This window comes from Marmota monax, unplaced genomic scaffold (assembly GCF_021218885.2).
Source record: "Marmota monax isolate L192 unplaced genomic scaffold, Marmota_monax_Labrador192_F-V1.1 WCK01_AAM20220418_F8-fsc00072, whole genome shotgun sequence".
Taxonomy (NCBI): Eukaryota; Metazoa; Chordata; class Mammalia; order Rodentia; family Sciuridae; genus Marmota; species Marmota monax.
In genome coordinates, this window is record NW_026692356.1 from 8,540,948 (window position 1) to 8,559,431 (window position 18,484).

The 18,484-nt window shown below is 41.0% G+C and overlaps 1 non-coding gene across 1 annotated transcript; it reads right to left on the reverse strand.

The window, feature by feature from the left end:
* Positions 1-1,781: 1,781 nt before the first annotated feature.
* Trnaa-agc (transfer RNA alanine (anticodon AGC)) lies at positions 1,782-1,854 on the reverse strand. The gene has a single exon. It is a non-coding gene; the product is annotated as a tRNA-Ala (tRNA).
* Positions 1,855-18,484: the final 16,630 nt, after the last annotated feature.

An 18,484-nucleotide genomic window follows, 5' to 3' on the forward strand; every position in this document is an offset into this window, starting at 1 on the left:
ATACTCTATGACCCAGAAAAAAGATCTTGATGCAAAACTCAGATGCAGAACTTCAAATAATGGATTTTCATTACCACCTCAGTTGTTCCCCCAAAAGCAGAACCCTGAGGCCATTTTTTAGTCCCAATCTGATATCGGCTTCTTTATTCCACCCTAACTTTGCTTTGAGCCTTTCAAACCACTTCTTTATTCAAATTTCATCTAACCCCCCCCCCTTCCCCAAAGTACTAAATTGCCTGTTTTCTTTCTTTGCTTGCTTCAGTGCCATCTAGACTGCCATCTCTCTCAATGGCAGTGGACCAATAACCCCAATACATCAGGGTATCAGCTTGTTCCTGGTGATCTTAGGACACTGAGCATCTGCTGTTTATTCTGTCACAAACAGAATGAGCTTTCCCAAAGTTTGACCGAACAGCTACAAGTATCATCACCTGCTCTTATATCTGGCTCTGTATATGTTTCTTTAAAGTACCTGGAAGATGGAACTTCTGCCTTTGTTAGGGATACTCATACATGAAGTGGGATATTTAAATTATACACATTTTGTCCTCGAGGAACAAAGATCAGCCAATGCCCCCATGTAAACATAGAAATAATTATATTAGACCAGGTATAGCAAATAATAAATACTAAATATTGGAGACTTGATCAGAACAAGTTATCTCTGCTATTGTAGCACAAAAGCTACATAAACAACCTGTAAATAATTGAGCATGCCTGTGTTCCAATAAAACTTTATTTACCCAAACAAGCCAGATTGAGCTAAAGGGTTATGGTTTGCTAATCCATGTCCTAACTATCACAACAAAATAAAATCAGTGTCTGTGAGTTTGCTAATTGTCTTCTCCATTGTGGATGTATATCCAATGTTATGTGAACGTAAAGGAGGGAAGGCAGAAACTGAAGGACTTTGAGTGTCTCCTGAATGAGATGGATTACTCAATCAATGGTGATGATGAAGGATGTTGAGGGTTTACTGGTATTTGGTACCTACACTATTGTTGGTGCTTCACATAAAATGTCAAAGGCAGTTAATGGAAAATAAGCAGTGAATCACAAGATACAGGAGAGGAGCTCTCACAACTGGTACACCTCGGAGGGGACTGTGATACAAACAGTGTTGAGTTTAATTCCTCCAAAGCTCCTCAAGGAAAAAATCCACAGAGACACAAATTCTTGAAGTGACATGGTCTCTTCAAAAAGTGCCATTTGAAGAAAACTGCATAATATCTAAGGAACGAACACTTGCTTGTTTTGGAGATCTGAATAAAATAACCTATTTCAACAAAAGCATTGAAAGTTTTCCCCTCAATGACTCAGACAACAAAATTTGATTTACTTTCTAGACTAGAGTAGGCTGTCTTTTTGCCTCTTATAAGGTATGCTTGCCTACATTCATTGCAACAACGGATGCCTTCCTTTGTAAGCTATGTGCATAGATCAAATACCCATTCGAGGAAATGTTAAAACTCTGTCAGTAATTACCATCTTATCATGCTACATCCTAACAAGATTTTATTCTCTTTGTCAGGGAGACAGCAAGAAGGATCAGTTGAAGGGAGGATAACTGAGGTGCAAATTGCTCCTCCTGGAACCCTGGAAGTAAGGCCCATGGTATGACCCAAGTGACAAGTTACCCCCGACAGGCTGACCTGTGTCTGAAGGCAGACTGCCTTTAGGCAGAGTAGTCCAGAGGCACTTCATGCTAAGCAAGCCTCACCCTGGCCAATGTTATAAGCTGTCCCTCTCTCTCTCCCTCTCTCTCTCGCTCTTTTATTTTTTGGTGGTTCTGGGGATTGAACCCAGGGCCTTATGCATGCTAGGCAGGCACTCTACCAACTGAGCTATATCCCCAGCCCTATAAACTGTTTCTTATCACACCTGATTATGGCACACCACCATGGCCATCCATTCAGGCTAGATTAGAGAGCTGTGGTATCTCAGAGAAGCTAAGCAAACTGAAATTGACACGGACTTCCTGGAGGTAGGTCAGAATTAAAACTCTCATATCTGGGTTATTGAGCAGCCTGTGGTTCCCAGATAAGTCTTTGAATTTTCTAGAGAAGTTCTGACAGAAGAACATCTTGGCAAATGACCCATTTTGTTCATGAAATAAATGAGAGCTCATTTTTCTCCTATGTCATGCTAGAAATAAGTTGTCATAATGAGAACAAGGTTTTATCCTAATTAAGCAAATGCCCATCAGATAGCTCATCAGACAGTACATCAAGGGACTCTCTATAGACACACTGTGCAGTAGGACAAGCACCTGGCTACCATGTACATTCTTTTAGTTACTAGTCCTTTAAGTGTGGGATTTAACCAGGTGCCTGAGATTTCAACCAGTGAGTAAATATCTATGCTATAACATATATCAGCTGGGCTACTGCAAGCACAAATGAGCTTATGTAGACTATGAAGTCATACCACATCTAAGGCATATGAGGATTATGTTCTCTTTCAGGTCAAAATGGTGGTGAAGAAAGCCCAGAAACCAGGTTTAAGTCATTTGTCATGACAGCATTTCAACTTACTAACTTAATTTTATTGGAAAGTCTTTTACAAGCTTACACCAGAATTCTCCCTAGTTGCTCTGGTTGGTGCTTTGTGACATAACTTGAACTCCATCAGCAATTTCTCTGATATATAAAAATGTGTGGCAAACCCATGGGACCAGACTCTACTCAGGTAACCTTTGGCAAGTTATATAACATCTCTGCTTTTTTTTTTTTTTTTTGCCTGATGAGTAAGATATGGATGGTCATCCTTAGCTTGATTGGTTATTGTTAGAGATAAATGAAAAGACTTGGTGCATACCAAGCATTTGGTAAATCTTCTGCTTTCATTAAAATAAGAAAGATGAAAAAAGAGAGGATGAATCTCTTGCCAAAAGAGAAATGGCAAAAATGATTCTACATAATATGTAAAGAAGATGATGTCAGAGCCAATGGTCATGCCATAGACTTAATGGATCAAAATATATAATAAAATGGAACAAACTTGCTGCTTATGTTTGCTTCCCTAATTGCCTTATCTAATCCATTTGGTCATGGGAGCAACTCTGAGTTCTTGCTCTCTGTCATGTGCTCAAGACTCCAGGGCACAGTCACAGTGATGGCTTCTTCTCTTCCTCCTGAAATTACATAGCAGCCTCACAAGTGTGGGACCACATTTAATCAATGTAGAAAACATTTTAGAGGCTACCCATCTGGAATAAAAAGGATGGTCTATACACTTTAGAATAACAATATGTATTCCAGTTAACACATGCATTTAATCTGGATATGGAATACATCCAGTTAAAAGTCCTTTAATGTATTTAGGAGGGAGGCACTAGAAAGATAGTCTTTTCTGTGTTAACTTTCTTGGAGGTGGGCACAAAGAACCCCTGAGGATGAATTAAAAAGTGAATATCCATCATAAGTGACTTCTTCAGATTGGAAAGAACCTCTTAGGAGTCTTAAAAAGCCCACCTCCAGGGAAAACCACACCTAAGCCATTAGAGACCAAAGAGTAAGGAGCCAGGTAGACCAAAACAGAGCAGAAGTCAGCTCTCCTGGTTCTCACCCTTCCTTCTGACCCCCTGATATGAATTTGCCCTTCAATCACAGAAGAAAAAAAAAATTAAATTTCTCTAAGTCTTATTAGGGTGTAATTTGCAATTCAGAAGAATCAGTATATTTAATTCTATCACTCTTCTATCCTGCAGGATTCAAAGGAAAAAAAGCCCCAAAAAACAAAAATACTAGAAGAACAATCCTGGAATAGGGCTCTGAGCATCCTCGTGGACCTCCCCTCCCTGCTGCACTGTAATGGTGCTGTGGCAGCTGATGAAGGAACTGGAGAGCGCTGCACAGCTCTGCTGAATACAAAACCAAAGCCACCTCTCCTCCTCCTCCTTCCCTAATTCATCTTTTCTACTTTCCGCAGGAGCCATCTTCTGCAGCGCTCAGTATTTGGCTGGGACTTTGACTTTTTTGTTATCTCCATTGCTACCTTTGCTTTTGGAAAAGAACAAAAACACATCTGTGGCACATGGACCCTAACGTGCGAGGGCAGCTAAGCTTTGAAGACACTGCATTGCATGTAAGATCCATGTAGTCTATCAATCTGAGCCTCATTTCTCTCCTTAAAGAAGTTTAAAAAAGCAATGCCAACCTGGATTATTTCTGATTAGTCCCAATATGTTTACTGATCAATAAGTAAATCCACTCTCTAATGATTGGAATACTTTTCTAAAGCCACCCAAAACATCATACAAATGTAAATAGTCCATTTGTGCATATATATATATATATATATATATATATATATATTATTGAACTCCTTTACCCTTCACTGATGTAGTTTCCATGGAAACCATAACATTAAGCCAGGCAGTTACTTCCACATTACATAATATTATCTGATGCTTAGTTACTCCTGAACAAACGTGTTTATTCAGTAGCTTTTCGTCCATGTAATCATCCATATCTACCCTGATTTGATTAAACAGGGAGCAGCAGCACAAAATCATTTATTGCAACGTGCTTTGTGCCTGTTACTCATCCAGAAAATGACAGGCTCTGTGTTTGCCAGAGACGACTGTGCACGTGAGCTTGTGGGAAGAGATGCTGGAACTGCTGAGACAACACTGGTTATGGATTAGAGTCATTAAGATGAAGACGATATGAAGTTGGAAACTGGAGCAGAAATATTTAAGATACAATTGCACACACTCTGATCCCCCTCCTCCTCTTCCCTTCACAGAAAGGGGAGGGGGTCCCTTGGATTCTCAAGAGGTCTGTACAAATCAGTAATTACTTCAGGGAAAAGATATTTGCCATGAAAATTCTTGTTCCAGTTGGGAACACTTTCTCCAAATAAGTAGCAGACTCTGTTCCATGATTACCATTGCTTTAGAAGTTATTTCTGGAACATAATGGAGAACCATGACCCTGGCCTTCTTCACCCCCATCCCCCACTTAGAGCATTAGGCATCCCTTTAGTCTACCTTCTATTCCTTTCTAACATTTTATTTATTTATTTATTTATTTATTTCATACATGACAATAGAGGAGTGCATTACATTCATAATTATCCATTCACAGCACAATTTTTCGTAACTCTGTATATAGAGTATGTTCACGCCAAATATCTAACATTTTAAAAAATTATTTTCCTCAGTTTTATTGATGTGTAATTGAAAATTAATATTACATACATTTAAGGCAAAAAAAGATGATGATTTCATGTAGATATTATGTGCTATGAAATAATCATCATGATCAAGAGAATTAATATATTCATCACCTTGAATAGTTACCATCTTTTTTGGGGGGAGGGGTGGCGGGAACACCAGAATGCTTTGTGTATTATTTTCACTCATTGAAAAACATACAAATTTTGGCTACTTTCATGAATGAAATTAATAATCATAATAATAGAGTAATAAGTAATGCTTAGAGATAGACTTCTTTAAGGAGTGTCTCTACTTGTCTTTGCCCATAGGTAGTGTCTACCCCTCATACATAGCAAGAGCTGACATAATTTTTTATCTCTCTTGTTATTCTTTCCCATCTCGTTTTTTTTTTTTTAATTAGTGCTTTAGGTAGATGTTAATAGGATATATTAAGAAATGAATTGAATTGTGGCTTAGCTTTTTAAAGCCACTTACCTAAATATTTCTATAACCATATAACCAATTTAATGAGTTTCTGCTTCTTCCTCTTCAAGCATATTCTTATTGAAGATACAGTGATAGTATGCATAATTATTTTAGGAAAAAAAGATAAACTAAAAGCCCATTAAATTCTCTCAAAACCCTCATCCCAAAATAGTAACTTGTGCCTTTTTTATTTATTTTTTTAATGCAAAGGTAATGGCATTTAATTAAAGTTGCTAAAGGAAGACCCGCTGTTCTCATTTGGTCTGTGATTCCTTTCTCCTGTGTTTTCTTGTTTCTGTTGATTTTCTTCTGCTCTGCACAGGCACACTTCTTTCTTACTTCACAGTCTTGATCTTTCCGTAGTAGGTCATCTTGAGCCTTTGCATATGGAAAAGCTGGGCGCTTACTTGCCCCATGATTCTACAGGCTTTATTTTCTCTGCAATACTCTTCTTTCTCTCTTTTCTCCTTTTTCTGCTTCTTAGTACTTTGTGCTGGCCAGCAAGTGCTGGTTTTGCACAGCTTCCTTTGTCTGTCCTGTGGTCATTCTCCCCCCTTCCTTCCTTGCTTTCTGGACGTCACACCCTCCACCGCACTTACCTTCCATAGAGGGTTCAGTTCAAGCCTCTAGTCCCTGATGGAGTCCCCACAGCAGGACCCTTCCACCTCACCTAGCTGGACTTTTCCAGGCACTCTAGTTTGTATCTTTTATATCACAACGTACTTTACAATATTACTTTCTCACTTATTGATCAGTCTCTTTTTTTTTCCATTTATTGAACAAATATTTATAGGGCCCTACTCTGTCCATAGAGGGCACTGGTCTACAGAGTGGAACAACAACAAAAAAAATAATAAGATCCAGTTCCTTCAAGTTCCCCCTCCTCTGGCTTGAATATCTTTATATCCTCAGTTCCTAGCAAAATTATTACATGGCATTACTTAAATTTTAGAAAAAAGTAAATCTTAAATTAACAGGGGAAAAAAATGCCAATACTCTAACCAGAAACTACCACTGTCACATTTTTAGGTAAATGTTTTGTGAACAAAATTTTCTTAGATATTAATGTAAATCATTTTTTAGGTAGAGGTTGATAGCCAGGCATGGTGGCACGTGCCTGTCATCCCAGCTACTAGAGAAGCTGAGGCAGGAAGATAAAAAGTTTGAGACCAACCTAGGCAATTTAGGGAGACCCTGTCTCAAAATAAAATTAAAAAGGCTAAAGATGTAGCTCAATGGTAGAGTGTCCTTGTGTTCAATCCCCAGTACTGGGGGAGGGGGGACGACCAGGTGACTTGAGCAATTTGGGTCTTGGGTCTTGTTTGTATATTTGATAACTGTAACAGTGGTCTACTTTATGCTTTGAATATAACCATTGCTGCTCTGCTGCTGTCTTCAGAGAATGAGGTTCCTATGTCCTTTTTTGCTCTTGCTTCTAGAAGAGTGAAAGAAGTCAGTTGGTGCAGTTATTGTAGCAAGATTGGTCCTTGTCCCCAATGCTTCAATTACAAGGACACAGTTATGAGAAAAAAGGAAAAAGATGGTTTATTGCTTTGCTAGCAAAGGAAAAACACAGGGGACTCCTGTCCCAGAGGTTCTGATTCTTCCTATCAGCAGGAACAAGGGGCTTTTATAGAGGTGATTCAAGGCTACATTCCATGTGTGTTCTCTGTCCAGAGTTGTAATTCATTTGCAAATTTGGGAGATAGTCATTTCTGAGATCTTCTGGTACCATCTCCAAAGCCTGGATTACTTTGTTCCTATGGTGAGTGTGTACTCAAGGACAGATAACTCTGCCTAGGAAGGGGAAGAAAGGTAATCCTGTTTCCCCTGAGATTAGGGAAGGGGAGAGATTAGGGAGGAGGGGGAGATATGCCCATTTTAAAAATCAGTTGCAGTGGCAGAGCAGCAAGGGCTATCTTCAATGCATAAAGTGCACCACTGTTACAACAGGCCCAATTTCAAGGAAACAGACCAGGATTGCTCATATCTTTTCTGTTGTTTTTGATCTAAAGTTTCCATTTCAGCAACTTTGACACCTTGAATTGTCTGATATATTGAAAGTCTGATATACAAACTCTTTTATTTGGGTATCTGATTTTACTCTCAGAAGATTTGCGCAAAAACACATTTCTGAGTGTAGAAACTGGAGTCAGATACCTTGAATTTCAAATGCTGGTGTTGCTGATGGGGAAACTTTAGACAAGTTATTAAATATTTTCTATAAATTGGGAGCAATAACAGAAGACTAAGTGAAGCTCAAAAATACGTAGCATTTAACAAATACTGATGCTTTAATTTCTTTCCCCCCCCCCCCCCGCAAACACACATAAAATACACAAAGATCACATACTGATTTCTTTTGAAAAAAGTTTTCTTTCTTAAGGAACACAGTATGAATTACATTTATAGCTGTACCACCCCCACTACCTTCTATTAAAATATTTTCTGCTGGCTGGATATCTAATCAGCTTAATCTTTTCTCTATAATTCTCTGTAATTTACTTGTCTTCCAATAATTTTTTCTCTTCCCCCCTTAAGTCTTGATATTCACTGAACTTGGAATTTTGGTATATCCACTTTGCTACTGTCTGACCTATCTTAAATATAATTAAAAGCCTCGTACTTGAACACAGATTCCAAAATCCTAAATAAACTATTACCTGATAAAATCCAATGATAGATTAAAATTTTTAAAAAGTCTGTTTTATCCTAGGAAGGCAAAGACTGTACAAGATTATTACTATAATTGACTGAAATTAGCAAATTAAAGGAGAAATTTCACATGATCCTTTCAATTGATCTTTAAAAATCATTTGATAAAATTTACCCATTCAGGATGAAAATACTCAGTAAGCTAAGAAGAAAAGAAAATTTCTTTACATAATACTTGAAAGTGAAATATTAAAGTTATATATTCCCATTATAATTTTAAAAGGTAAGATATCTGCTGTCATAAATCATCATCCCACTCATCTTTTTATCCTAATGCAATGGGATAAAAAGAAACAGAAAGCCTAAAAACTCAAAAGGAAGAGACCAGATTCTTTTTTCCCCACAAAAAAATCTGCCAAAAAGAATGTCTAGTGTTATGCTCGAATTCGGGACCCCCAAAAGACCACCAGAGACCCAAGATCGATGTAAGCAGCAAAGAGGTGTTTATTGCGAGCTAGCTGGGTCCTCCCCTCTCACACAGCAACTGGTGACGCTGAGAGGCCCCGAGCCCAGGGTTTGCAGCAGTTTTATACACTCTTTGGGGAAGGCAGGGACTTCACATACATCATAGCATCTCTTAGCAAATCATCACACACCGCGGGAAATCATAAAACAACTCTAAAACATGATTAGCACATTCACTGGCGGGAACAAGTTGGGTAGGGGTGATTGGCTAGTAAAAGAGGGGGATTCGTTTGAACTGGTTTAAGACATGAGAGGAGTACGTGCTGAACTACATGGTTTCCCAACCTGTTATCAACCACCATAAACTACTGGGAGGGTCATCTGGCATCCCAGGTATTTCCCTGCCTCATGCTGATTGGTGGCTGGTAGGGGGTTGCTATGGATCCCCACCTAGCCTGACTGAGTCAGGGACACCTGGAGCAGCAGATCTCTCCTGTTATTTGTAGATAAACAACTCAGCAGGGTGGGTATGTGCCTAGGAGTGTTCTATGGGTCTTTCCAAGGACAAGGGTCATGCTCCCTTCCTTGGACAGGCTTTGCTCTGCGGTAGGGGCTGGTTTTTCATCTAGACCTTTGCATTCTTATGACAGTTTTTGGAATAAGTGCTTCTATTATCCTTGCTTGCCCAAGGTGCCGGAATTAGTAAGATCTGAAGCCAAGATCTGACCTCAGGCAGTCTGAGGTGGGGACCACAGGCTTTGTTACCATCTATTACCTGCTCTGTGTTGGTTGGAAATTGAAAATAGAAACAAACAACTACTCTCAAAATGATCACGGTTATGAAGAGTAGGCATCCAGGTTCCCCAGGCATTGATCCCAGGTGTCGAAAGGAAAAGAGGCAGTGAGGTTTGCTCTCCACTCAGACACTCAGAGCTCTTGCCCTAATTAATAGGAGAAGGAAGGAAGGGAGGAAGGAAGGAACCCTTAATTAAGAGGAAGAACTAGAGCAATGGAATACCAGTGAGTACCAATTTCTCACTGGCTTCTTTTGTGTGGGGGGGGGTACCAGGGATTGAACTCAGGGACACTGGACCCGTGAGCCACACCCCCAGCCCTATTTGGATTTTATCTAGAGACAGGGTCTCAAAGACAAGGGTTTTTTTGTTTTGTTTTGTTTGTTTTGTTTTGTTTTTTGCTGAGGCTGGTTTTGAACTCTCCATCCTCCTGCCTCAGCCTCCTGAGCTGCTGGTGTGCACTACCGCGCCCGTCTCTCACTGGCTTCTAATTCACCGAATTCAGACCAAGTGTTACTGCTGTTTATTGGTGAGGAGTCCTTGCTTCCCCAATGCTGAAGTATAACACCAGAGAAGCACGCCAAGGCAAGGTCAGAGTAGAAAGTAGAGGCTTTATTAAAGGAGAGCAGAAAATATTTCTCCCAGAGGAAGAAGGGGACCCAAGAGGTGGAATCTGTGGAAGCAGCGGTTGTCTCCCCTTTTTATAGCTAAGGTCTTCTTTTAGCTTTCCCTCATTCCTGTCACATTCCTGTCCTTTGTTCTGTTAAGGGTGGGGCACAGGTGGGCCAAAGGAGTAATCTGGGCAGGAAGGACTTTTGGGTTAGCATCTCCAGGTTTGCTGGGGGCTGTTTCATTAACACTTCTTTGGGATGGGCTCTGGGCCTTGGGGACATTAACATTCCAAGAGTTGTTCTGCTTCCCCCCACCCCCACTTCATTATCAACATGGCCTCCATTTTCGATTTTACTCGATATTAGACCTGATTTATCTAACTACACTGACTACCTGTCTTTAAATCTGGCTTCACAAGGATGGGCCTTTATTATTATTTATTTTTTCATAGGAACTTATGGATCAGTAGGGCGCTCATTTTTCTATGTAAGCTAAAGAGCATTTAAGTGCTCTCTGCAGACAGGACTGGCAAGCCCCTCAAGTGAGGGGACCCAGAGCCTGGGAGGGCGGGAGGAGAGCAGCAGGACAGCACACTGGAGCAGCCTTTATGTCTCTGTGAATTTCTGTTTGGTTTATCAACATTTGTTTTCATGCATATGATACAAAATGCATCAGACAAAGAAAATAGAAAAATAAACGTATTTTATCTGCTAAATCTTTCTCTCTTTCTCTCTCTCTCTCATTTTTTTTTTTCCTTTTTGGTAAGGGGGATTGAACTAAGGGGCATTCAACCACTGAGCCACACCCCCAGCCCTATTTTGTATTTTATTTAGCAACAGGGTCTCACTGAGTTGCGTAGGGCCTCACTAAGTTGCTGAGGCTGGCTTTGAACTTGCAATCCTCCTGCCTCCGCCTCCTGAGCTGCTGGGATGACAGGCATGCACCACTGTGCCTGGCTTGCCTGCTCAATCTTAATTTTTCAAAATAGAGTTAGCTTTGTCGTCCTAAGTTAATTTCATTGCCGTCAGTGAAGAGCACTGTTGAGGTTTTCACTTCCCGTGTGGTTGTTACACTTCCCTTCCATCTACTGGTAAAGTCTGTGCTAGGGTTGAGTCTCTTGCTGGGTCTTTTAGTAAAGAAACTGCATCACCCAAACCTGGGACTTACAAATTTGACTTTGAACTTGACTTTTCACTAGGAAAAATAAATGTTTTTGGTAAGATATTTGAGCACTACATGGTTATCAGGGGAGCATATGAACATGGCATGGCTCAAGCTTTCTTTGGCTTCTGCCTGGTTCTTTACAGTCCAGTTTATGGATATCAACCATCAAAATGCAGTGTCAACAAGTAATTTTTGTACTCATTTAAAATTACATGGTTTTATCATTACCTTAGTCTATCGAATTGAGGTGAATCATGTCTAAACTATCTTTTATTTAAATATAGGATTTCAAACTGTTTCCCAAACATCTTCTTTCTGCAGTAAAAGGGTAAAATTTCTAAGCTGCTTCTAAACTGCAAAGCCTGAGTTAAAATGTAAAAGACCGGGCTTTGTAAAGTTCCTAAGCTGCAAGGCCTGAGTTAAAAAGTGAAGGACTAGGTATTGTTAAGTTCCTCTGCTACACCCAGAACCTGAAATTCCTGAGGCAGTTAAGACAACGCCCTACTGGCCATTTAGTTGATTAATAGCCTAGGGCCCTGTATGATCTTACATGTAGGCATCGCAGGGCCTAAACCAATCAGTTTGAATGTGTACCCCGCTTAGGAGTAACCAATCACCCCCGCCCGACCTGTTCCCGCCAATGAATGAACTAATCATGTTTAGGAATTGTTGTTTGATTTTCCCACGGTGTATGATGATTTGTTAAAGGAGACTGTGATGTATGTAAAGTCCCCGCCCTCCCCAAGAAGTGTACTTAAGCAGTGCTCAGCCCCTGCTCTGGGCTCTGGGCTGCTCTCCCTTCTTGAGTGAGCACGGAGCCCCAGCGCGCTGGAATCTCAATAAATCCCCTTCTGCAATTGCATGAGTCAGTCTCTTGGTGGTCTCTTCCTCCAACGCTTCGCCGCAGAACATGTTGGCTTCATGGAAAACACTGGATGCAGAAGATCCCTTGCCCCTGAACCTATAGCTTTTTTTTTTTTTTTGGTACTGGGGATTGAATCCAAGGTCACTTAACCATGGAGCCACATCCCCACTGAGTTGTTTGTTTTTAATATATATTTTCTTTAGGGACAGGGTCTCACTGAGTTGCTTAGGGCCTGGCTAAGTTGAACTTTCAATCCTCCTGCCTCAGTCTCCTGAGTTGCTAGAATTACAGGCATGTGCCACCATGCCTGGCACCTAGAGCTTTTGACACTGACTAGTTTTGAATCTACTATACTTTGAATGTAAGTATGATGGGCTGGGAGGGGGGTACGGCACAGTAAGAGCACTTGCTTAGCACATGCAAGGTCCTGAGATTGATCCCCAGCACTACTAAATAAATAAATAGATAAATGTAAATACAGATCATGCAAGGATCCTAGAGTAGGACATGGTTGAATTATAGAATTGCATTTATAATATGTATAATATATATATACATATATATATATATGTATATATATATATCATATATTTTTAAAAGACCTTCCCCAGTTTTATGGTTTTATCACACAATGTAGATACAGGTTTTCTCTGTCATAGTTGATTTCTTAACACTCAAGGTTAAAATGGGTTTGATAAAGATCTTAAAAATACATGTGGCACTTGCAGCCAGGTTTGCTCATTCTGGGCTGAATCCATCCAGAAAAAGACATCATCTTCTCTGAATATGTTCATAAATACAATGAATGCTTTGCCAGGGAAAATGAGCTCTAGTGTTCCCCAGTTCTCTGGGGAATACATGTGCTTTTTGCAGAATATTTGCTGCCTGACCTGGCTGTTGGATGCTGTCCACCGACATGGGCACGAAACCCAGTGCAGAGGTGCTCATGTCACGCAGCGATCTTGATGTTTACAAGTTCACAGGAGCAGATGTCTCATTGCCATCTTGCAGGTCCGGGCTGTCGAAGGAGGCAGGCAGCTGAGGGAGTCAGGAGTTGCAAGGGTCATGAGGCTTTCATAAAGCTGTCCCATCTTGGATGATGGTCTGCTCACTCAGAGGGCTGCATGGGAAAGAATGGTAGCAGAAGAATCAGGGCCATCCATCCGCATCCAAGCAGCCTCAATTCTGTTAATATTCATCAGACTCCAGAAGCTCCAGAACAAACAAAAGAAGGTGCTTGGATGTGCTTTACCCAGGACAGGGCACTCCCCTATCCAGCTAAGAAGAGCAGAGAGAAAGACATCCCGCCCTCCTCTGGGCTTTTCTGAGAGCTTCAGCAAAAGTTTTGAGTCACATGGGGAAATCTTTGCATTTGTGTTTGGAGAGTCTGTTTCCAATTTGAACTTCATTAAGGAAGTTGCTTGTCCCACGTAAAGTTCTAGAATGTGACCTTCTCCAAGGCCATAGTAAATGATTAAGAGAATGTGAGGCTGGGAGCGTGGGTCCGTGATAGAGTATGAGCCTAGAATGCCTGAGGCCCAGGGTTCCCTCCCCAGCACTGCAACAAAATCAAATCCAATAAGAGAGAGAAAAGGGGGTGGGAGTGTTGTGATTCTGAAGGCAGGATTCAGGTTCATATCACCAGCTCTGACTTTGACTAATAGGGCCATTTCACAGAGTTGTGATGAGACTTGAATGAGAATCCAAGAAAGCACTCAGTACATAAATACACAGAGGATGACTCTCGGTTAGCTTTTCATTGCTGTGACAAAAACACCTGAGAAAAACAACTTAAAGAAGGAAAGATATAAACCAGTTTCAGAGATTTCAGTCCACGGTCACTTGGCTCTGTTGTTTCTGGGCTGTGGTGAGGCTGAGCATCATAGCAGAGAGGAATCACCCAGGAAAGCTGCTCACCTCATGGCAGCCAGAAGCAGAGAAAGAGTGAGGAAGGGACCTGGAGGAGATGTACCCTCAAAGGCAACCCTAGTGACCTACTTCCCCCAACTGGGCCCCATCCCCTAAGAGCCACTCATCCATGAACCCATCAGTGGATGCCTCTATGGATGGGGTTAGTGCCATCACGGTCCAATCCCTTCCCAAAAGCTCCAAGCTGAACCCAGCTCCACTGGGGACCCAGCCTTCATCCCATGAGTCTATGGAGGACATTCCAGATCAGGCTTTACAAATGGCCATTGCCTATTTTTATTCTAAAATGGATGCAGTACACAGAGTGGCAAGATGGCAGAATCACAGTGCCAAGCAACACAGAGCAAGGCTCCCCTGAAAGGAGCCATCAGCAGCGGGTGCTGTTTCACAGAGCACAGTGAAGGAGGCAAAGCTACTTAAAACACATGGTGAAGATAGATAGTATCTGCTGTTCACTCTGAACCCAGGCAGAGAGTGGAAACTTTGATGTGAGCACGTGGTACCCAAGCACAGGGAGGCAAAGGTACGAGCATCACAGAGCAGAAACAGAGGGAGCAACAGAACTCGTCAATACAAGAAAGGCAGAAAAACCAGACCACAAAGGCTACTTTTAACTATATCCTGCTAAGGGTTTTGGGAGACACTGTCTTCTCCCAGGGCTCCATAAACAGTTGTGCAGGTTGAGAACTACACCATTCACCTTGTATTCACTGTGTAGTCTATGTGAACGGTACTTCTTGGAATGGTGCAGTGTACAGCCTGAAAGGAGGCTGCACAGTTTATTCTGTTCTTTAGTCAAAGTATTGACACGTCTTAAAATTTTCAGAATTGAACTTGAGGATCAAGGGTACCCATTGGCTACACGGTACATGGTAGCCATTGGCTACATGTCATACTTGAATAAATGAAATGAAATGTTTTCCATGAGGAATAGAAAAGAAAGTGAAAGAGCAACTACAGCTGGTTGTGGAAGCCTGTTGCTGGTTCCTGGAATCCCTGTTGCAAAGCATTAACTGTAGCTGGGGACAAGTTCCTTAACTTCTGTCAACTGTTCTTTATTTGTAAATAATGACTAAAGCCTATCTTGCAAGAAGGCTAGGAAGAGAGTTACCTCCTCTGAGTGCAGCTGGTGGTCATGGGGGTTTTGAAACAATCACATGGTTGTTGGTTTTGTCTGTACTCAGCGGGTCCTCCTGTGGAAATGTTATGGCAAGACCCAGGGTAGCACAGAAAAGGTCCCCTGGATGCAAGTCTGTTGGGGTGCTCACCTGGAAACAAAAGGAAGTGACTATCAACTTTCAGCACTTGTCAAGCACATTACCAATATGTTCATTTCGTTCGTGGAGTAAAAGACCCAGATGGTCTGCACAGGCCTTTTTCTTGTCTTCTTGCTCACGTGTGTTTATACATGCGAACGCTGATCATAAAGAGGAAGTCGAGAGAGCTAACACACACAGAGTCACATTAGGATGCCCCAAGACTTCTTTCCCAATCATCCTGTCATTATGATAAGTTTTTTAAATGTGGCGAAGGGATGTTCCCAAGGAGGTGAAATCAAGGTAGGAAAATGGGCCGTAACCAGGCATCGTTTTGGATGGAATTTGTGTCCTGCAGACTCATGTGGCTGCTGAGATCTGAATACAAAAATTTCCCTAAAGCTTCTTCAGAGTCAAAGCAAAGAAAGAAACATGATCAGATACCCAGTTATGCTGTACCTGAAATTAAAGCCAATGTACTCTGCTCAAGGGTATAGATTTGCCTGGTCCTAGGATCTGGGGGAAACTCCTCTCTAGAAAGATTATTCAACCATAAAGAAAGGGTTGAGTAATGGCAAATTATAAAGATTATGCATTGGAATGCAAAACAGAATAGTCCCCAAGTTGAAGGATTAAGACAGATCAAGACTCTTCAGAATTTCTTTCTCATCCTGATTTAGAATTGAGCTACTTCAGAGCAACTGACCCCTGCCTCTTCTCATGCCCAGGAAGTTTGGAGGTTGTTGAAGCAAAGAGGACAGAAGCTGAGTTCTATTTCCATCCCAACCTAGTCTCTGTCTTCTCCTGGCAAGATTGAATCACGCCCAGGACACTACTTTCTCAAACTCAGTAGCCACCCCTCCTGGGATCACCTTGGCTGTTTAATGGAGTACTCCCAGGCTTCAGAGAGCTTAAGAAGCTGGCATCTGCATGACTCCAAGCCTCTTGGCATTGGCTTTCCTTTAAAGAGACCTCTCCAGTATGCTTAGATTCTTTCTGCAAATCCAGTAGCCGTTGATGAACATCCTATTTCATGCTGCTATTGACACAAGTCTATTTAAGAAAAAGGGCATAGTTCAGAGAAGTCCTTAGACAATCCATAAATATAGACCCTCCACTGATTTATTTCAACCCATTCCCTCCTGCTGATTTAGTGTGGTGTATAGAAAGATATCAGTGTGAAGACAGGTTTCCAAATTAAAATCAGAAGATCATAGCTTCTTTATACAGGATGGAAATGGAATAAGTTGAGACAATTCAAAATATAGATCCCTAGAAAGTGACTTAAAGCATCCAGTTCAGTTGCTTTAAATGCAAGTATGGAACTCACAACTGTGTCTATTCCCATTTACACATTGCTGATTGCTCTTGCTTTTCTGCATTCAAGTTTTATTCTAAGTCTGGGCATTCTCTCCAAGAACAACCCAGGCATGAAGCCTTCACATCTTTTGGATGGACCTCCAGTACAACCTCATTAAATAGACTTCAGTAATTTGAAGTCAGTGATCATTAAGACAGGGATCACTGAAGTTTTCTTTGGCTCTACTTAGGGATAAAATGGTTTGCTAAGTAAATTAATAGTGTCAATGCGATTTGGAGGGAAATGTTTGCCTGTCTTAGAACACAAATGGTTGTCAAGCACATTAGAACCCACGGCTGTCAATTAGTTGCATGCCAAACACTGTTTAAATAGACAATGTGGCAGAGGCTCAGATGTAGCAACTCCAGTTGCTCTGCACGGTGGCTGAGAGGACTTGGGCAGGTTACTTGATCTCCATGAAAACCAAAATGAAAATGTTTCAAGTGAGCTACTGTATCTAAAACCCTGAACACATCTTGTGTTTTCATTTGTGTTTGTCACTTTCTTCTTCCTTCTCTGCTATTTATTCCAAAGTAGCCACCCAGGATAGAGAAATGCATTCCGTTACCCCAAGTAGGGACCTCCACTTGAAGATAATGACAACTCAATTCCTTTTCAAATTTTCTGTTACACTGAGTGGCCATTAAGCCAGATTTGTGAGATGTGATTATATTTTTAAGTCAAATGACAATATCTAAAAATAATGGCCAGACTACGTTTTGTCCTTCTAAAGTGAGTTGTCCAAAAGCATTTCTAAAATAGGACCTAGCAGCTTTAAAAAAGAAAGGGACTCAACTGATGGCCACTATTGGGAATATATTTCAGAATATGCATCCCTTAGGAAAGGTAGCAACAGTGTTATCTCTGCTCATAAAAGGTGGTCTGTACATCTAGCTGGCCCCATATAAAGTGCATAAACTGTGTGGAGACGTGCATGCCGCTCTAGGTACCAGTTACCGAGCTGTGAAGAACCAAGCTAACCATGCCCCAGAGGCCTGCTTCAGACGCCACGTTAATGATTCCTGCATACACAAATTCATTAGTTGTTTAATTAAGTTAAATCATGAATTAAATTTGTTTAATCATTAATTAAGGAACAAGTAGTGCTGTGCTAAAATTTCACACCTTAGGAAAAAGCCAAAAAAAATTTTTTTTTTAAATTTTCTTGGACTCTGGCTACTGAATGGTTTTCAGTTCTGCCCCACTTCACTCCCGCCACACTCACACGTGCGTGTACACACGCGCATGCGCACACGCACACATGCTCACACAGTGACAGAGAGACACACACTCACAGAGACACATACACAGAGACATACACACAGACACATACACAGAGATGCAAACACACACACAGAGACACAAACACACTCACACAGGCACGCACAAAGAGAAATCTCTTTTGGAAATATTGTTCCCTTTCCTTTTCTAACTTGGTGCTGTTTTAAAAATAAAAGTGAAAGTCCCTTTTGACAGAGGCAATATTTGACTTTTTTTCCTTCTAGAGAAGGCACTTTATTTATTTAAGAGAGAAAAAGAGATTTGCCTGGTTTCACAAGATAAAAATGTTGTCATTTTTTTTAACCCCCGAAGGAAGAATATTCAGTGGAAGGATTGAATTTCAATCCCAAATGGATTTTCAGAACTCTACCAATAATCTGAAATCCTTCAATAACCACTGTAAGATTTCAGAAAACAGGACAGTTAGAAGCACAAGCAGAGGCATCTTCAGCTTGC